A 19,199-nucleotide genomic window follows, 5' to 3' on the forward strand; every position below is an offset into this window, starting at 1 on the left:
GTGCGTGCGTGCGTGCGTGCGTGTGTGTGTGCGTGTGTGTGTGTGTGTGTGTGTGTGTGTGTGTGTGTGTAAGCAAAGATTATTTTGGCTTGTGATGCACCTCAATTCCGCAAGCTTGCCTAATTTTATACTTTCACAGATGCATACAGATTCATATAGAAGAATCTGGCCAAGTGTTCAAAGCAAATTTGAAAAGTGAATTACTGTCATTCACTCAGCAATGATGACAATGTTGCTGATGCTGAGTATTATCACATATTAGAGATGTGCAATTGAAAGACACTTGAAATGTGTTGTCACCACCATTTACAAACTAAATGTTATAATATCCCTAATTTAAATCTGAGACATCGGATTGGGAGAAGTCAGGTAACTGGCTAGGGATTTAAACCCAGAGCTCTGTCTTCTGTTAAAAAAAAAAAAAACTCAGCCGTTAAATATTTTTCCAGACTGCCTCTTTCCCCCTCAGTTCTCATATATTTTCATCTCCCCTTCCACCAGCAGTAACCATGAGTCACTTTCCCTGCTCAGACTACATCTTTAGGTCTTGTGATCATGGTTACTTTTAAAAAACATCTTTGCCCATCAATTGAACATGGTGTCCTTGGTACCCAGACCTATAATGTGATAAGTATAATAGAACATAAAGTATGAAAAAACATGTGACTTCTCAGAGAATGGTCATTCCAAAGATACTTCACAAAGCATCAATCCTCTGACAATAGATTATTTTCTTTTATATATATATGCTAAGGATAAGATTTGAAGTATGACTGGGCTACACTTTATTTAAAACAAGGACATGCCCAGGAAATGAAAGGTACGGATGGCTAATCAGATTCTAGAGTTTGGCTGCTCAGGGCAGGGGCTGTATCTCGCTTTGGACCTAGCTCATCCTCATGTTTCTAGTCCCCAATTAAGATTCTAACATCTAAGGGAGACTTTAGTTAATGAATGCATATGTGCACACATGAGTGAATGGCTGGAGTCCTCCCATCATTTCGTAGTTTTATTTGCTGCAATTCTAAGATGCAAAAATGTCAAGACAGGCATTTTCTTTTTCCTTACACTTTCTGTAGATACATTTTTATTTTTTGATACAGGGTCTCTCTATGTAGCCCCGACTGTCCTGGAACTCACTATGTAGACCAGGATAGCCTTGAACTCACAGAGATACACTTGACTCTGCCTCCTAAGTGGCAGGAGTTGGAGAGTAGGAATAGGACCCAGGACTTGTGGTGGTTTGAATGAGAATGGCCCCCGTGGACTCATACGTTTGAAGACTTGATCCTCAATTGGTGGAACTGTTTGGGAAAGACTAGGAGGTGTGACCTTGTTGGAGAAGGTGTGTCACAGGGGCTTTGAGGTTTCTCAGTGTTCTCTCTCTCTCTGCCTCCTACTTGTTGATCAAGACATGAGCTCTCAGCAGTTTCAGCCAACACGTCTGTGGCTTGCTGCCATACTGCTTCAACATGATGAACTCAGCTCTCAGGAACCATTAGCCCACTTACATGTCTTCTTTTATAAGTTGCCTTGGTCCTGGTGTTTTAGCACAGTAATAGCAGTAAAACAGTGCTCAAGCTACAGTTCGCCTCTCTCAGTTATTTGCCCAGAGTTCTAGCAAGACCTACTATACCACACTGCCCTTCCTCCTGAGGACTATCAGGCTTTTCCAGAGATATCTAAAGGCAAGATCACTGTCATTATCAATATTTGTATCTTGGCTACATACAGAAAAATATTTAAAGTATTTGGATCCTTTATATACATCAAGTGAATCTGGTATGACTGAGAATCTTGTCAGAAATGTGTCTGATTAGCAAAACAAGTATTATAACTAACATTAAAGCAAACAACCGATATTTAGATCTTATTTGTGCTATAAATATATTCAATGATCTTGATAAAGCATGCATATTTAATTCCATAAATAAAGCTTCATATTTCTTGCCAGTAGCTCTTTTTAGAACATTACACACACACACACACACACACACACACACACACACATGCACACGCACACGCACACGCACACTAGCTCTTTTAAAAACATTAGAGGGAGAGAGAGAGAGAGAGAGAGAGAGAGAGAGAGAGAGAGAGAGAACATGCCATGGTGTATGTGTGGAGGGCAGAGGACAACATGTGGAATGTGGCAGTTGGGTCTTTCCTTTTGCTGTATGGGTCCTGGGGATCAAGCTCAGGCTATTAGGTTTGGTAGCAAGTACCTTTAGTCACTAATCCAGGGGTTCTCAACCTTCCTAAGGTTGTGACCCTTTCATACAGTTCCTCATGCTGTAGTGACCCCCAACCATAGAATTATTTAATTGCTACTTCATAACTGTAATTTTTCCACTATTATGAATTGTAATGTAAATATCTAATATGCAAGTTATCTGATATATGACTCCTCAAGGGGTCATGACACACAGGTTGAGAACCATTACACTAATCCACCGCACTGGCCCCAGTCAGCTCTTTTCTAATGGGGTCAACTAAGAGTCTTTTGAAGAGGAGATCCTAGATATGGTGTTTAAGGGAGCAAGAAAGGCCTGCACTGGGTCCTAGCAGTGCTCTTCATGGACAAGTTAGCTCACACTGGCTACCCAGCCCTATTCTTGAGCATCACTATCATGGGGCAGTACAATCACAGATGCTGCATGTGTGGTTGCTGCACCAACCACACAAGGCCATTTAAGAAAAACACTTCATCTAGAGAGTTTCATGGTAGCTGCTCTTAATGACTAGCTGTTACTAAGGAATCTTTGGAGCAACAGAAAGAGCTCAGAATCCAAGTTTTCCTTTAAAGCTTGACAGTCGCGGAACACACATTTCAAGAATTTCCCAACTTGTTCAGTACTAACCCAGCTCCTCTTAAGCAGTGGGAACACCCAGCAAAAAGCAAGATAGTGTGGAAGCCCTGGCACTTGACTGAGGATCCCATCAACTTTATTTCTTGGACCATTCTCCACAAGTAAGGAGACATTAATGAGTATTCAGAAAAGTATATGAGTCCCGGCTCTCATGCCCTCAAGTGACCTGACCATTCTCATTGTTTCAGCCATCGCTGACAGGTCTGCATAGTTAGCTCAACTTGTTCCTCAGGTATGGACCCTACTGTGTATCAGACTTCTTGTCTTCCACATGGTATGCCACAACCATATTTAGACTGTTTTCCTCCAGCACTCCCACCCTGCCCTGTGTCTTTCTTTGCACTGCAGTCATTTAAACCTCTTTCTCTTCCCTCATCTCAGGTCCTAAAGAATCTCATCAATGTGTTTCTGAAAAATCTTTCCCGCTGGGCGGTGGTGGCACACGCCTTTAATCCCAGCACTCGGGAGGCAGAGCCAGGCCGATATCTCTGAGTTCAAAGCCAGTCTGGCCTACAGAGTGAGATCCAGGACAGGCTCCAAAGTTACACAGAGAAATCCTGTCTCAAAACAAACAAACAAACATACAAACAAACAAAATCAAAAACAAACCCAAAAAAAGAAATAGAAAAATCCCCCCGCCCCCCCACCCCTTCTAGCTACAAAGGTCACAGTCTCCTGGCTTACCTGGCCTTCCAACAACACATAAGAGGACAAAAGGTCTCCCATGCCCTGGTCATTTTAGCCCACACTAGAAACTACATCATAATAACAACACTGTTTTTTTGTTTTGTGTGTGTGTGTGTGTGTGTGTGTGTGTGTGTGTGTGTGTATGTGTGTGTGTGTGTATGTGTGTGTGTGTGTGTGTGTGTGTGTGTGTGTGTTTTAAAAAAAGTCATCTATGTATGAGTGTTTTGCTGCATGTCTGTGCAGCACTTGCATGCCTGGTGTCTTTAGAGGTCAGAGAGGGTATCAGATCCCCTGGAACTGGAGTTAAAGATGGTTATGAGCTGACATATGGGTGCTGACACTCAAACCTGAGTCCTCTGGAAGAGCAGTCATTGAGATATTTCTCTAGCCTTGTAACGGCACTGTTCATGTTGCTGTACATTTGGAGATGGAATGAAAAGCATTATTATTTGTGTGTGTATGTGTGTGTGTGTGTGTGTGTGTGTGTGTGTGTGTGTGTGTGTGAGAGAGAGAGAGAGAGAGAGAGACAGAGAGACAGAGAGAGAGACAGAGAGAGACAGAGAGATAGAGACAGAGACAGAGATGGTTTATAGTGTATTTGTGTGTGTGTGTGTGTGAGAGAGAGAGAGACAGAGAGAGAAAGAGACAGAGACAGAGACAGAGATGGTTTATAGTGTATTTGTGTGTGTGTAAGGAAGGGAGATCTGAAGAGGAGAAGAGGATGTTGGGTATTCTATTCTATCACCCTATACCTTACTCCCTTAGGACATTCCTTCACTGAACATGGAACTTTGCTGGTGGCCACCAAGGCCCAGAGATCTTTCCACCTCTTCACTCTACAGTCCTGGGGTTACAGGTACCGACGTGGTCAAACTGGACTTCTTACGTGGATGCCGGGGAATCTGAACTCGGGTCCCCGGGCTGCAAGTGCTCTTACCCACCGAGCCATCTTCCCAGGCTGAAACCCTCTTAGAACTGGTTCTCTGTGGTCTCTCCCACCCAGCCTGTCCTACTCTAACCCCTCCTCACCTTCTAACCACCTATCTAGGAAACCAATTCAAATACTCAGTCTATCACTCAGTGCATCCACGAGTCTCATCATACATTTGGGGGTGGTGCCTAATCTATTATTTTTAACAAGTCTTCCTCCAACCAGCATGTGACCCCCCTGTGCACTCAACGCTGGCAGACACTACTCTCAGCACCTTCAGAGTCTAAACACTAGTGCCTAGACATCAGTCATATTCAAGAACAGACTACATAAATCAAAAATGGGGGTGTCTTAGCCATGTGAGAATAATAAGGTGAAGGTTGAGAAGTTTAAGTTGGATGTAATGCTATTTTGAATATGCTTATTTTAAAGAAAAAGTAGAAGGATATGACTATCTCGCCTTACAGAAATTTCTTTATGAACTTCTAACATTTCTTTATAAAATCTCCTTTGACAATACAGTCTATTTCCCACACTTCCTGTTCTTCCTCCTGCAACCCCTAAATAAAGCCTTCCAATACCATTAGAATGACATTAGGTCTTTCCAGGGTCTAGAACACCCTGTGTGGCCTGACTGTGGCACCTTTCCAACCGAATCCTGTGGCACTCCCCTCCCCTCCCCCTCCCCCCTCCTCTCCTCTCCTCTTGTCTGTCCTATTGTCCTTTAGCTGTTCTTTATCAGACTTCAACTTCTGCCTCAGGGCTTTTGTGCTGCACATCCCTGCTGCTTGGAAATATGTGTACACTTCTCCCTTCACGTTGTTCAGCTTTCTGCTTTAATATCATTTTCTCAGAGATCTTCCCCAAGCCTCCTTCATTCTCTATGACTCTCTCACCATGATAGGTGTCCTTGTTTTCTTTTTGATATGCACATACATGTATACACATGTGCATGATTTCTTGTCTGTGTCCATCACCAGGACTGAATTGCTATGAAGTGTAAAGTAATGAGGTATTTATCACATTTATTTAATTCTATGACTTATCATCTAGAATACAGCCTGTGCCACAGTGGTCACACATTTTTGTTCAATGAATGGCACACGATATTTCCCAAGGTCAAAATTACAGATGCTGTAAGTACAGCTTTGTGAACATTTCATATTTGAAAATTAAGGCTCCTTCTATAATCTTAGAAGAGGCTTACATGTTTAGCTATATGCAGTAGGTGAGCATGTGCATTTCTGCATACAAGACCCGATGCTCCACCACAAACAGGACCCGTAGACTTTGGGGAGCGAATCAACCCCACAGTCTATGCTTTCTGGGCTGCTCGGTGGCATCGTGTTGTCTATGGTGATGATGGCTAAATGGAATCGAGTAGTTCTCACCCCTTTTCAATTTCTGGTGTTCAAAAATGACCAAGGAAAAATACCAAAGCTATGGAGAATTCTGTTTCCCTTAAAATATATCCATATCCTGGTGATACAAATCTGTAGATGATAAAGTTTAGCAACCCCCCTCAAACTGATAAAGAAATGGTCTTCGTGGAGAGACCCATTTCTTTGTATGGTAATCTAAGACAATTAATAAAAAGAAAAGGAAAACCACTAAGAAAGAGATGGTCTTCAGATTCTTTTCTACAGGTACCCAAGTTAGCATCACTTGAATGCTCTATTAAAAATTCCTGGGCTCCCCTCCACTCCTTGCCCATGGCTGGAGGAAGGTGTTGGCTGTGTCTTGGGTGATCTTAAAACACATTGAAGATTAAGAAGTTCTAATCTTGTTTACAACTTCCAAATATGTTCAGTTGACACAGAATATACTAGATTGTGAATAGATCTATTGTTTAAAGTGTGGGTTTTGATGGCAGTTGCCTTGTGGGTAAAGTTTCAACTTCTAAATGATTCAGTGTGAAGACTGGTGTCTTGCCCTCTATGGACAGGAAAGACACACTTGACCCCATGGCAGCTAGGCATCAGATGGCTATCATTTCATTGACTGTTCTTCCCAAACTTTTCTGAATTTTTTTTTTAGTTGAAAAATATAAGAACTTTGATGAGTGAAAACAAAAATAAAATTGAGTAAAATACAGTAAAAAGAAACAAGAGCCACAAGGTAATGGTGTGGTCACGTGGTTGTGGGGAGGCCTAGGAAGACTCTGAAACTCCTGATTTCTCTCTGACCCGGCTATTAAGACAGCTTTTCCCCCTCAGGGGCCTGCTCAGTGTGTGGCGGGGAATCATTTCTGATGCCCCAGCTGAACTTCTTCCCAGCGGTTGGTCATGGAAATAGCTCCGCTCAGGACTCCAGGCGTCAGCAAAAAATGTGTAGTTTCCAAATGCACTTGACATTTTTCAAGCACAACTCAATTGCTCTCAGAATTGGCCACTTGTGCCTTGGAAAGGCAAGGCACATGAGGGGCCCCCAAAGTGCTGTCCTTGGAGTTTGCTAACACTTCAAGGGGCGGCGGAAAACCGCTCTTTGATGTTTCACAAAAGAATCAAAGTGGAGCCTGCATGCTTCTTTTCCTCCCTAGCGATGTGGGGACCAGGGCTTGGATTCGAGCACTCAGTCTGTAGGACATAGTTGGGGGGGAGGGCGCACGGGATGCACCAGGAAGGCCAGGAGGGAACCAGCCCCTCAGTCTGTGTGCTCAGATCTGGATCCCAGGTCTCAGTGATTTCCTAAGAGGACAGTTATCATTGCTTTACTCTAAACTATCTGTTTTGTGGGTAAATGTCATCACTTTTCTTCAAGTGAAAACAAAACCATTTAATAAGAATGGAGAAAGCATACCTAATAGCCATCCTTCCGTGCACGTTACATGACAGCAAAGACATGGATTTGAGGAAGAATCTGAGAAGAACAGGCTTCTGCTTCAAATTGGCTTAGGAAATTAAGGGTGCACACTTTTTTTTTTTCCTGATTAAACAACCATGAGAGATTTCAAAAGGAAGTCTGACAAATGAAAAAACCTAGACGTAGCATCCACGCAAGAAGCATCCGCCAGTTTAGAAAGCTGTGATTTTTTTTTTTCACTTCTCTGATACACAGAGTGCTTGACTAATCTGGAAGCTTCCAGAACTAGAGGCTGCTGGTTTGAGGCTCCAACAAGGGATTTCTTTACAATCTTTCCCCTACCACTCTGATCAATCACAAGCAAACTTTGTCATTAACCTCCAACTCGACCGAAGCAAGAAACAAATAAATACATGAAATCCTTTAACACCAAGTACCATTTTCCAGCAGGCAACAAACCAGTAGGGTCCTTAGAGGTGGGTTCCTGATTTCCTGTTGGTTTAGCTTTATTCCCAGGGGGAAATCCCAGCAGGGCCTGGAAACTGAGATGCTCTACACAAATAACCCTGCTGTAGCGACTCCAAAGGTCAAGCCTTCTTCCTCTCCCTTCCTCTCACTCTGTCTCCTGCTACCGTATCACACTGCAGCATGGCAGCTTACAGCAACTAGCAAGGATGTGCTGTTCTCCATCGCACAGGAAGACGGCTGCAGAACACACTCTTCTAGAACCACGGCGAAGGTTGTGAAGGGGGCTCCGTGTTGTGCCACATGCCCCAAAGCACTCTGCTTCTCAGGCAGGACAGCTGTCAAGTGTCATTCTCTTGAGAGAATTGACACCCCCCCCCTTCCCAAGTAAATAAACCCTGGACGTTCAGAGCAGTAGATGAAAATATTGATACACAGCCCATTCATCCCTGAGATATTTTTGGTATTGTCCAGAAGGTGCCTGGAATTCTGACAAAAAGCCAGAAAAAGGAGAGAGGCAGAAAACCAGAGGGAATAGGGGTGTGCGGCTCAGTGAGGGAGGTCAGATGTGCAATGGGACACGGGGTTTCCTCAGTCTCATCTAGCCTGCCATGGCCTTTGAAGCATTGGGTTTATTGTCTTTAAAGGAGTAGGTTTAATAAAGAGACAGGCCATAAAGTGTACTGTAGCATGTAAAGTTACTGTAATTAGGTTTTCAGGAGTTATAATAAAACATTTAGCTGGAGAGAGGTTAAATAACCACGATCCTTCCTGGCACCATTATTATGGTCTCCAACAGGGGAGCGATGGTGGTGGTCCGGGAGAAATGTGATGTCTAGGTGCCTGAGAGATAGAGGCATGAGGTGTGACAAACAAGAGAAGAGAAAAAGAGAATATGCAGGTTGCGATGGGAAAAGACAGGGATACTGAAAAAGATGCTGTGGGATGCTGCTGTGCACAGCTGTCAGATGGATAGCAACATCAGGTGATCTTTTAGGCACTCTGATGAAACGTACACATGATCAGGAAATCAAGTTTCTACATTAAAAGCAGAAAGCAAAGTTGTGAACTCATGAGTGACAGGCTGGTAAATATTTGGTCAGCCTTCTTTGTACATCTAAATATTCTTTATTAATCCTACTGACTGTGTTATTTTAGAAAGCAATAGGATTATTCCAAGGAGACAGTTGTCATCTTGCTGGTTTTGCAGACAGGCAGAGTTTGAAGCCAGGCACCATGTTTATCACCATATGACCTTGGGTGAATTAGTTGATCTCTCTGGAAGCTTGACCATGACATTATTTACTTCATGAACTTGAGAGGAGATCTTAAACATTGGGAGAGTTTATTCACACAGCATGCTTAGCAGTAGACTGCCTGTCTGCGAATGGTCAAGCACGTGGCTATTCAGTGTCCTGAGGACAGGAACTATGTGTTCTGCGTTCTTTGTCATATATTTGTGACCTGGGATCATTTAAATTATTTGTCGAAAGGATGAATTCTCATTACTACAATGTGTTGTCCGCCCCTCCAAATAATTTTCTGAGGAAGCAAAGCAATCTCGGAAGATGGCTGAAGTGTTTGTCTTTTCCATTTGAGAATTTATATTTGGGCTGAAAAGTAAACTATGGCTTTTAAAGTGAAAATTTGGAAATAATTTAAATGGCTAGTTCTTGACTTAAAAAACAAAAACAAAACCAACAAGAAACCAATAACCCAATTAGTGTAATTGAAAGTCCATTCCCAGTCACAGTTCCCTCCGATTAGATGCTGATTCAATGAGAAATAGGTTTTCAAGGTCTCCCATCTCTGGGCCTTTCAGCTTAGACAGGGTGCCACTGTATTCACTTGTTTCATGAACAATGGGAAAATCCTCTATGTTGCTATCTCCAAAATTTGCAGCTGCACCAAAAATACTCACAGCTGGAATAATTAGCAGCTCAATTTATTGCCTTCCGTTTTCTAAATAGAAGCCTTGACTCTTGGTATTTAAATTGTGTCACACTGTGATATAACGTAGCATTTTTCATTGTAAAACTTTTTTCTCCTTCATGGAATGATCTGGTATCCAGCGTGACAGGTAAGGTCTCTCGAGGTCACTAGAGAAAACTGGGGTTTTGTGAGCAAAACCATTTCTGAGTCTTTCAGACAAAATAAAGAGTCTTCTTTTTCCCGGCTCTAGTGTTATGAAATAATTTGGTAACCTTTTATTTCCTCCAACTTAATTGGTGGGAGTCCTGAAACACACACACACACACACACACACACACACACACACACACACACACACACACACACACTGGTAGAAACATACACACATTCGTTGCCAAAACAAAGGCTTGTGACTTTGACTTCAAACTTGACCTTGAATTCACCGAACAATGGGCATACAGAGACAGCCATTTCGGACAGACTTATGTGAGTGCTCCCCAGTCACCAGGGTGGATGAAGGAAGAACATAACCCTTTAGATACAGTTTCTGAACAGGATGACTTCTCCCATCACCACTGCATCAGGTCAGATCCCTGGAGTGAACCCTTTCATCATATTCTGCTATCCTGTTATTAATACCTGCCTTACAAATTTGCCTCATTTTTTCAGTCAAGTTATCAAGGCCTCCCCCCTCTCTCTCTTGCTTTCTAATATCTCTTATAGTTCATAGTTGGTATGTCTGGAGAAGGAAAACACAAATTATGGCAGAGTTAGTTGTTTGAGAGCCAGGCACAGCTCGACTCCAAGCTCCACTGGCTGTGGCATGGCCTTGGGAAAGGCAGCCCATCTCCCTAGCTTCAGATGCTTCTGAAAGGCGATAATAAAATGGAATTCCAGAGCCATAGGAAGGGCTGTAAAAGAACATGGATCTAAACTCGGAGCCCAGAAGTTGGTTCCTTCACGCCCCACGTTGTGTCCATTTCCATTACAAACACAAATCTGATATGAAGGCCACAGGTAAGAAGTCAAGTCAAGTGATAATCACTGAGCATGAGCACATGTCACACACTGTCATTTGAGGCGGTGGCGAATGAGTCTCTCTCTCCTAGGGAACTGTTAATTGTAGGGTCCCTCACAGGACTGGAACTTGCTGAGGTTCTAAGTACTACACCATCAAGTCTGGTTTTTGTTAATGTTGCTGTTTTGTTGCTTTGTTGACCTGGTCCTGGGGATCGAACTCAGGGCCTCTTGTTTGCAAATCAAGCCCTTTATCGACAACTCCCACTCCAGCCTCCTCGTTTATTGTTTTTCTTTTTCTTTTTGAAGCGGTTACTTTCCACTTCCATGCCATTGCTGAGGTACACCAGGCGTGAGTGTGCTGACCATTTCTATTTCGGACACCCAATGGGCTGGAAAATAGTGGGATAATGCATTTCTAAAAATTAATTTCTAAGATCCCACTTAGCGACGGTGCGTTTTACAGCTCTGCTCTGCCTTTGTTCCACAGCGATGCAACGATTGTACGTTTTCACACGTCCCCGTATCCTAATCTCCGGTCCAGCTTCTCGTTTGTAACTGGGAACTCCCAGATAATCTTCCCAGAAGTCTGTAAGAAGTTCTGGTAATGCATTTGCTCCTTATCTGTCACGTCCCTGGCCACCTGTAGAGCAGTTTATCTTCACAGGTTTGGTATCTCTGAGAACATGAAGATCTCATGGTGCATTTTCTCATCTAAATCACTTTCCAAAGGATAGAAGCAGAGCGGCTTTCAACTCTGGAAAGTCCCCCTACGCCACAGAGAGGCTCCTTTAAGTCTCTCTTGTTTTCCTCCTCCCTATAACAAAGGAGTCCTGTCCCTGCACACCTTTCTTTATATTTTCTTCTTTTTGGTACTTAAAGGATTTGGTTAAGGAAGAAGAGCTTCATTCACCATGATACTGAAGGGGATCATGTTGACAGTCCTCCAGATGTTAACACAGTGTACACCTGGACCTATGTGCCATCTTCAATCACTCAGATGCACTGGTATGTTGTGTATAACCTTCAAGTTACACACTGTGTAGAGACCTCAAGTTTTACCAATCTGAGCATGATTGGAAGTAGACTTTTTTTCTTTTTTCCTAGCTCCTTCTTGGAAAAGTCTGGACATATTTATAACCCACAGCCTGAAAATATGCAGAGTGAGAGACTTTAAACACTAAGTCCTAAAAGGGATGTCTCCATCAAATCCCTCCCCTCTGGGCTCAGGGAACCCTGTAGTAAAAGAGGTGGAAGAGTGTAAGAGCCAGAGGAAACAAGGAAACAAGACCCTCTAAGTCAGCCCGAGTAAAGCTCCTATGAACTCACAGAGACTGAGGCAGCATGCACAGGGCCTGCCTGGGTCTGTACAGAATTTAGGAAAATACTATAAATCTTCACAAGCTTTTACTACTAAATAATCAAAGTTTCCCAGTACTCTATAATAATTATTACTCTGATTATTTGATCACATGAGTAATTTTTTTTCCCATGAGCTACAGTCTCATTGCTTAGCCCTGACTAGCTCAGAACTTCCTCTGTCTGCAGAGTGCTGGTACTAAAGGAGTGTGCCACCATGCCTGGCTTGAACATATACCTTTTTTTTTTTCCAATTTAAAACTTACTATATGCTATTCTTTATTTGAGAATTAAAACTGTAATGGACTTTCCTCCTTCCAACATACACTGGAATCAGAAGAAATGGAAAAACACATTGACAGGAGCAAAACAAAAAGACCCCCTCCCTCAAAATAAACCATAACAAATCAAGAGTAGTCATTTGCTAGATTTTTTGTTGGTACTCAAGACCTGTTTGATAGAAGAAGGGTGGGAGGGAGAAAGGAAGGGAAGAGAGGAAACAATGACAGAAGGAGAGGAGAGGAAAGGATATTTAGCTATAACAGTTAAACAGAATAGGCAGAGTATTTTTTTTTTTTTTTTAAGATTCCTTCAGGGCTGAAAAAAAAAAAGGAACAGAATTGATTTATCTGAGTTATTGTTTAGCTGCTGCCATGGTTTGAATGCTTGCCCCTCTTCCAACTGATTCTGAACTTATTGGCACTATTAGAGTATTAATTGGGAGTCCCTTAAGAGATGAGTGGGCTGTGAGGACTCCAACACCATGGACAGATCAATCATTGCAAGACTTGTTTCTTGTCTTGGCAGTGGATTGCTTAAAGCCAGTGAGTCCTGAGCTGTATTTCTCTCTCCCCTCTCTCTCTCCTTTCTGTACTACAGGTATGGAATCATGCAGCAAAAAAGCTCCTTGCCAAATGCTGGCCCCTTCATTCTTGAATTCCCAGCCTCCAGAACCATAAGCCAACACGTTTCCATTCATTGTAAGTTAGCAAATTTCAACTATTCTGTTACAGCATTAATAATGGACTAGGACAACAATGTGTGTGTGTGTGTGTGTGTGTGTGTGTGTGTGTGTGTGTGTGTGTGTGTGTGTTTGTGTGTGTGTGTATGTGTACTCACATGTGTATGCTCATACACATGTACACCTGTGTGCACATGCACGTGATATCCAGAGGTCAAGTTCGGGTGTCGATCCTCAGGAGTTATCCATTTTGTTTTTATAAGATAAGGTCTCTCACTGGGACCTGTGGCTCCTGGATTAGTCTAGCATGGCTGGCCAGGGGGCCCCAGGGATCCACCTCTTTCTGACTCCCTAGCATTGGGGTGGTAAGTGAATGACACCATAGCTTTGTACAAGGGTGTTGGGGATCAAGCTCAGGACCTCGTGCTTGTGGGGCAAGTCCTTTTCAGACTGAACGGTTTCACCAGCCCCCAACTCTCAGCATTTTTAAAGGCTATCAATGAATCCTAGATCTGGGTCTGGCAGAAGTGAAAGAAAAAGGAAAAGTTGCTACTCCTTTTTATGAATTGAAGATTTGCTTCTCCACGCCTAAGTGTACAGTGTTCTAACATTCCAGTTAGGACAATGTCACTTTTTATTTTTTTAAACTCTAACATAAAAATGGTTATCTTTAATACAATTTATTTTTCCATTAGAATTTACATCCGATCCTTCAAGGCACAAGGAACTATAAGAAAACCCATCAGCATATTTACCCACATTTTGTTATATGTGCAGCATCCATAGGTATAATATTTTCTTCTTAAGTAGCACTCTTCATGAAATGATATAAGAGCTCTTCAGGGATATTAATTAAGTTTTACAGCAACCCCTGTGACACATCTGCCTGCCTACATCTATCTGTTAGACACTCAGAAATTAGTGCTGTGTAGAAGTGTGCCATGTAACCGTGTTTATAGGCCAGCCACACACCCACTGACAATGCACTGAACAGATCCATACATTTCAGTTGTCAAGGAACAAAAAAAGTGCCGTTAAATAAGGCAACCATCATTTAGCATCAACATGTAAACATGGCCATGGTGCTTAATACACTTTCAGGTGGATCCTGCAGCACCCCTGCCAGGAGAGACAAGTATCAAGGAAGATGCGGTGGAAACATGGTTTCTTTGAAAGATAACTGGCTTCTTTAGCGCTAGGTTTCCTAGACTCCGGGGCGAGGCTTCTTAAAAATTCAAGTGTCAAGGAAAATTGTCATGCGTGTTTGCCTCAAGTATCCCAAACGCTTGTCAGTGCCATCTTGGAAATCTTGACGAAGATGCCGGTGGACATGCTGAGGCATGGTGAATTGAAAGCCACCTGACAGGAAGCGGGGAATGTTAGACTAAGAGGCAGGTGCCTGCCTGCAGGCATTTTCTTTGCAAGTGGCAGAATTAAGTAAAACTTAAAGGCAAGTCTGATGGGAGGGAAGCTGTCTCTCCTGGCACCGCAAAGATCTGCACTTGAACTGGGGTTCTTTCTAACACTTAGGTTTTGCTAGACAAGAGGGTGAAGCGGTTGTGTAAAAAGCAATGTCGTTTTAGGGCAGCAAGGCGAAGAACCTGGAAAGGGGAGTGAGTTCAGGTCCACAGCAGGCTTGGACGGCACCTGTTGACTCAGGGAGGCTGAGCAGGGCGGTGGCTCATGGGTAACTGTTGGTAATATATGGTGTTCAGAGCCTGCCTATAACCTATGCAGCCTTTGGTATTGTTATATCTTAGTTTGCTCCGATGCAAATATTTAGAGATATTGAGGGGATTAAACGGGGCTTAGCATGTGCTTGACATTGAACAGGCCCTCAAAATAATTGTTAGCCATTGCTGTTACAGAGATAATTACTCAGGAATCCCACGCACTGCCTACTTCAAACATTGCTTTCTTTTTATTTGTCCTTGCTATAGTCTTCATTTTTTTCTCCCTTTTCTGCTCCTTCCTCTTATCTGCCTCTGTCAAATATGGGATTCCTGGTTAGTTGCAATATTTCTACTACTTCCTTCCTTTCTAGGTGTCAAGCGAACTTTCTCCTCCCAGTGAATCTGACTGCCACACGCCAGCCTCCTTGCCCTACAGAGTGTGTCTGAGCCTCAGATGAGGCCTTGAAGTCTCTGTAGCACGGTCTCCAAAGACTTGCTCCATCCTGCCCAAATGCTGTCTTTTCTGGCCAGAGATGACTTCAGGTGGGGAGACCCGCACTCTCCAATCAAAGTGAAAGCCAGACACTATAATTCACAGTGAGAGAAGGCACGTGCTTTTCATCTGACTCCCAGTGTACCTTAATATGCTTGGTCACTCACAGAACCTCCAAAATGTTGGCAGAATTAAGCCAAAGTCTTATGTACATCTCTGACAATGAGATTACCAATGATAGGTGGGGAATTAAAAAAAACCCTACTTAGCATAAAAATCAGAGTTTCAGACAAAATATCTATGTAAGTTTGGCTCCAGCCCACACATTCCTATCCCACTTAAGAGGCCATCTTTTTTACTGGATTGTCAAGACCTTGATCACGTGCTCTCCTGCAATGGCTTCAACAGTCACACTGCTGTACCAGGAATTTGTCTCAGGGTTGCAGAAACTAAGTCAGCTCTTTGAGATATTGTCACAGTAGCCCCCTCAGGTAGAGAGGGGGACTGCAGATGAGGAGAGGGGGCAAATTGAAAACACGGTCGAATTATAAATGAGAAAACAGGAGGCAGCAAAGGTGTGTGTGGATCCACAGGAGCCGCCGTCCTGCAGGACAGCTGCTGCAAAGGGCTTAGCCCTAAGGGAGGACCCCAAGTCAGACTTTGCCTCAATGGGGCCTCTGTGTGCTTTGCATGGAACGTAAGGAGGGGTGTCATGGGCTGGGCATGACAGAGAGCTTGCCTAGCAAGTAGAGGTCCTGGGTTCAATTTGCCCCACTAAAAACCTAAAACAAAAACATAGAGATGGGAGGTATATTCCTTCAGGAAAAAAAAAATCAACAACCCTCTCTCCTCCCTGTATCTTAACTCTATAAATTTGGGGATTCTTATTTTCAGCCCATCAGAGAAATAGGTCATTAGAGAGAGAGAGAGAGAGATCATAACATCTGAATTGAGATGGGCACAATTTGGCATAGTCTACCGAACTTCAGAATGCATATTATACATACCCTTTGATCTAGCAATTTCAGTTCCTGGAATTTAACTTTTGAACATAATCATATAAGTATGCAAAGAAAGGTACATACACAAGACTCTTCATTGCAGTTATGTTTGTAATAGCACAAAGCTGAAAGCAATCTAAGTGTCTATCAAGAAGACATTGGTTAAATAAATTATGGCATTATGGGACATTACAGAGACCTTAAAAAAGGGGATGAAGTAGGTCTACATGAAATTACCTGAAAAGATTTCCACAATATCTCATTAAGTTAAAATGAAACTTACTAAGTGGAATGTATATGGTTCCATTTCTATTAAAATATATGCTTAGACATTCATAAACATCTTTGGAAGCTTGAAGTAATAAGCCTTCAAGTGGTATTTTCTTGGAAATAGAAATTGAGAAGCAGAGATTACTTTTATGCACTTCCTATCTTTCCAATAATTGAATATTTTTTACTAAAAGAATATCTACATTTTGTAATAAAGCAACTGAAAATTTGTTGTGACCATGCTTTCCTTTTTTGCTTTAAATTCTTGACCTTTCTCTTGCAAAGAAAGTAGAGATAAAAAAAATCTGTGTGATAAATAGGAACCTAGGTCCACCATAATGTAGGAAATAGTGAGTTTTTTTTTTATCCCCATCCCATCCCATCTTATCTACATCCACATCTTCATCTCCACCCTTGTTTTGTCAATTCCCATCTCCATTCCCATTCCCATACTTATCCCAGTTCTCATTTCTATCTTCATGTTCTTCCACAATTTTATTCCACCTCCATTTCCATCCTCTTCTCTATCATCTCATCTCCATGCCCATCCTCTTCTCCATCATCATCCCTATCTCCATTCTTGTCCTCTTCTCCATCTTCATCCCCATCTCCAATCCTACACCCATTCTCACTTCTGTTCCAATTTCTGTCTCTGTTCCCCCTTTGGTTTAAAATAGTCTGTTGGCTTTAGCTCCATGAAGAACTTCACCCTCTCCCCCGAATGGAACAATATTTAATTTTGAAAATGTCCCTGAGGAAGACCCCATCTTATTTTTATATTTCTATTTTTAGAAATATTTATATTTCTAAATGCAAAGGGATTGAGAGATGCAAGGAACTCAGGCACAGACTGAGTGGGACCATCCTCCTGTTTCGTTTTGCCCACCTATGTCACCGCCACACAAACCATCACCTTGAAATTCTTGAGGAGTTTAAGTGTGCTCTCTATCTTCTCCCTGCTACAGTTGGCCTTCCCATTTCTAATCATTCTGAATTAATTCACAGGGAAGTAAGCACTAAGGAACGCCACTGGTAACATTAGGCCACATTGCATTTTATGATGAGAGTTTTTATCTAATTAAACATAGAACTATTTTGATGTTGCATCTATTATGATCCATTAGGGAGCTGACTGCTCTCTGCAAAACATCCTACTCAAGATTTTCACAAGCAAGATCAAACACATTACCAAGAATATCATGAGCTTGAAGCATGGAGTTAAATGGTTTCCATTTATGGTTTTATTAAAAAGCAAAACCAAGAATTCTTCAAAGTAATGCAACTTCCCATAGGCAAAACCCACTTCTTCTGCCATTTTCAGGAGGTAGGAAGTGCATCAAGATGTTTTGAGTTAACTTTCTCATCATGAGCCCTCATAAAGAGCACTGGTTAGGAAGACAAGAAGTTAGCATGTTTTAATTAGAAAATGTGGAATCCAAGCACTTTTGCAGGAAAGACGATGATAGCTTAAAAGAGACATCAGGAGACTAATAAAAGTTAAAATGCATTAAGTAGCCACAGTGAACTCAAAGGTAAAGTCATGCGACGTTTGAGAAGTGAACCAGAGAGGGTGATGAATCCGAAGTGGGCGGGAGGGAGTCAGTCAGTGGAACTTATTCTTTCTCTTTCATTGGACTCAGTTGCAAACCTCCTTCTGTGCCCAGGCAAGCGAGACAACTCAGTGCCCTGAAATTCCTCCACCTCCTACCCTGGCCACTATACTCTTTACCCAGAGGAGAAAATAATTACACTCCAGCTATAAGAGAAGATTGCTTGGTAGTGCTGAGTTTGATTTGGGTTGATCTGGAGTTTTTGTCTGTCACTTTCTCTTTTACATTTTCTTATTGGTGTGACATTTGACTATATGTGCTAGCTATCGTTTCCAGATCAAGCCCTGTGTGGGCATATGGGTCTGCCTAGCCAATCACGGTGGTCTGTTCTCTAAGCCTGGTGGATAGATAGGTCAGCAGTGCTAGTTGTGATCCCAGCTGGGTTCCATGGGCTTCTGTCAAGAAAGTGTACTTGAAAATTAGGAATAGCCAGGGGTAGGGGTAGTGAGCCACGTTGTAATTGCAGCACCCTGGAAAACAAAGTTTCAGGCCAGTTTCGCCTACAGAATGAGATCCTGTCATAGGGAAACAAACCAAACAAATGTCTAGGAAGAAGAGCCTTTCTTCAATGAGGTCTCTAAACTATAACTATATAGCTCACAGGCCCTGTAATGAAGCCAGCAAGTGGGGTTCTCTAAGCACTATGTTCAGAAACACAGACGAGCCAGGCTAAGGCAGACATCTAATATCCAAGTGTAAGTACTTGAGCTCAAGTCTGCCAAGGACCTTGTCTCTTTTCCCTAGACCTTGCACCTCACATTTCATTTGCCTGATATGCTGACAGGAGACAAGGACATCTGCCCCGCGGAGCTTTGTCTCAGGCAAATGATGGAAAGCACCTAAGCCAGTACTCAGCACAAAGGAGACATTTCAGACAGGAGTCTGTCTGAAAAAAGAGCCCCCAAATCATCCAGTGGTTTGGAAGCAGGAAGCATTTCAACAGGTTCATTATTCTTCTCATGAGGACTGTGGTGTAGAAGCTGGAAGGCTGAACTTGGTGCCTTCAGCATCGTGCTGTGGGACACACCAAGAAGGAAGATCTCCTAACCTGAGGACCATAGTGCCCAGAACACATAGCACTCATTCTCGCTTCTCCTTCTATTTTACTGAGTTGGAGAGGGCGGGGCT

General features: G+C 42.6%; 1 protein-coding gene across 15 annotated transcripts in view; it reads right to left on the reverse strand.

Annotated features, from left to right (window-relative positions):
• Tenm2 (teneurin transmembrane protein 2) overlaps positions 1–19,199 on the reverse strand; it is a 1,247,217-nt gene that overhangs the window by 269,890 nt on the left and 958,128 nt on the right. The window lies entirely within an intron of this gene.

This window comes from Peromyscus maniculatus, chromosome 8 (assembly GCF_049852395.1).
Source record: "Peromyscus maniculatus bairdii isolate BWxNUB_F1_BW_parent chromosome 8, HU_Pman_BW_mat_3.1, whole genome shotgun sequence".
Classification (NCBI taxonomy): Eukaryota; Metazoa; Chordata; class Mammalia; order Rodentia; family Cricetidae; genus Peromyscus; species Peromyscus maniculatus.